The 2,674-nt window shown below is 30.9% G+C and overlaps 1 long non-coding RNA gene across 1 annotated transcript; it reads left to right on the plus strand.

Moving 5' to 3' along the window:
* The first annotated feature begins 262 nt into the window (after window positions 1-262).
* LOC140812875 (uncharacterized) lies at window positions 263-2,088 on the plus strand. Its single transcript, XR_012113768.1, has 7 exons — window positions 263-460; window positions 547-654; window positions 734-803; window positions 878-984; window positions 1,092-1,178; window positions 1,291-1,337; window positions 1,858-2,088. It is a non-coding gene; the product is annotated as an uncharacterized lncRNA (long non-coding RNA).
* The last annotated feature ends 586 nt before the right edge of the window (window positions 2,089-2,674 follow it).

Raw genomic sequence — 2,674 nt, forward strand, 5'->3', positions numbered from 1 at the left:
TAGGAGAAATTCTTCCTGATGACAATGAATTGTCTTTATCTTTATACGATGCGAAGAGAAGCTTGTGTACATTAGGGATGAATTACGTGAAAATTCATGCTTTCCCTAATGACTGTATCTTATACCGAAAGGATAATGCCAATTTGATCAGTTGCCCTACTTGCGGGATTTCAAGGTAGAAGTTGGGCCAAAAAAATACGGTAAGGGAAGGCATCTTGTTTACATTATTTTTTTGTATGACTTATGTTTTAAATGCCAGGCATCTTTACAAAAATCTATTGAAAGATCAAAAGATGGAGAAATTCAGATTTGTCAATCCACATAGCATTCCATATGTGTCAAAAAATACACAGGACAAAACAGGTAAACTTGAAAGGTTGAACCACAATGCAAGTGTTATAGCAGATAGGCTCAGTGGTGCTTCAGTGGATTAATTAGTTTTTGTGCCGTATAATATCGGGTGAGTACGAATTGCAATCTCACTTTCAATGGCTTCATTTCGACAATTTATTGCATTTTATGCACTGATTATGTGTTTCTGCATAGTTTTTATTGGATCCTCGTTGTCATTGAACCTTACAAGGAGGTTATTTATTTGTTGGATTCCCTGTATCATCGTATTCGCGATGAGGACTGGAAATATGTAGTGGAAATGTGAGTTAATATTCTTTTTTATTAAAAATTTAAATTTAGTCAATAAAAAACTCATAATAATTATTGTTATTGTATGAAGGGCCTTGAGATTGTTTAATTCAAACAAGGGAAGGAAAGGTGGGAAAAATGCTTTGTGGGAAGTGGTAAATGTATGTGTAATTATGTTAAACAGTAACTTTAATGCTTATATTTTTAATTAATCATTTGTTTCTAATTACCATAGGCTCCTCGACAACCAGATGCAAAACAATGTGGTTATATGTGATGAGATTTATGAGACAAATTGTTGAAGAAATTTCAACTATTGAGAGAGATTCACTACGATCAATAGTAAAATTATATTGCTTCTTTGAAAATTTACATTGTCGATTTCAACTTTTTTGCAAAATTCAGTAATTATTGTTTTTTTAGTAACATAATTTGTATGTGTGACACAGTTCACAAAATCGGAGTACTCTCGGGAAGAAATCGATGAGGTGCGTTCTGAGTTGGCAGAATGTATACATGATCACATTTATGAGTAGGTATGGAACGCTTCCCTCCATAATTCTATGTTTCTCTTTTCATTTCACAATTGTTTGATATAAGTGAATGAACATTTGCAAAGTTTAAAAATTATAAATCCTCCGTTTCCAGGGAATTGATGTTGTTGTGATGTTGAGACATTTCAGATATTTTTGTTGGTAAGTACTAAATAACTGCATCTTCAGTCATTTGTCGAGGACATACCACGTTTATGTGTACATATGGTGTGATGATTGATAGATTTTATTTGGAATGATCGAGCTTGGCCGGCTCTGCATGCGATTTGTTTTATGTTTGAATCGATGGACTTCATTTTCGAGTATACAGTTGTTATGTTGTTTTGATTTTTTTCGGGATGTCCTATTTACGGGGAGGTCATGTCGAAATTTCTAGAAAAGTAAATCAAAATATTTATACCATTATGAAATCCTTCTTTATGTTCCTGAATTAAAACCTAACCAAATATGTTTGATATATCCCTTTTGATAATGATTTGATGCTTTTCCCTGGGGACTTCATTTTCGAGTATACAGTTGTTATGTTGTTTTCGTTAGCAACCGCGAGATGGTGCATGGAAATCTATGTGTTTTTGTTTTTGCATCGGCTATTTTTGTTTTGTTTTTGAGCTCAGCTAAATATTCGAAAAAATATAACCATGGTTTTTGTTTTTGAAAACAGGATAGGTTCGAAATGATAAACACTTTGCAGCTTCGGTAGACGGAGAAAGAAAGCTTGATAAAAATATGCACCTTTAGTTATATCTAGTGTTTTTGGTGTTGTAGACTTATTTTCGATCAAATATTATGGATTATGGTACGTTGATGTGGGCACAATTTATGTTTTACTTTTGGGCTGAATTGTTTGAGGATGATTGTATGCTTTTAGTTTTTATTAGTTCTAATTTCAAGATTTTTTAATTTGTGTTTTTATATAATTATTAATTAATTAGTTCATTGTATATAAAATGTGAAAGACAATAGTTTTTACAAATTTAACGACAACAATTATAAAATAATGCATGAATTATGTATAAAATGGATAAAAATAACTTACAACAACGGTTTTTATTCGTCGCATAAATGTTGTTGTAAAACACAAACAACAACGTTTTTTTATCCATTGTCAAAATATTGTTGTAAATTCAGAACAACAACGTTTTTAATTTGTTGCAAAAACGTTGTTGTAGCTCATATAACACAACGGTTTGTAAGCGTTGTACAACCGTTGTTGTATCTCATATTACACAACATTTTAAAAACAATGCAAAACCGTTGTCTTTGTTATCTAAGACAATGGATTTTATCCGTTGTCGTTTCCCTGGTTTTTAACAACACTGCTTACAACATCAGTTTTTCACCCTAAATGATTTAGCGTTTTTCTACTAGTGGATGTCCATATCTATTATCTATTTCTATTATCTACTTCTAATATTATTATTATTATTATTATTATTATTATTATTATTAAAATTAATTATTATTATTATTATTATTAT

The sequence above is a fragment of the Primulina eburnea genome, chromosome 14, assembly GCF_022965805.1.
Source record: "Primulina eburnea isolate SZY01 chromosome 14, ASM2296580v1, whole genome shotgun sequence".
NCBI classification, from domain to species: Eukaryota; Viridiplantae; Streptophyta; class Magnoliopsida; order Lamiales; family Gesneriaceae; genus Primulina; species Primulina eburnea.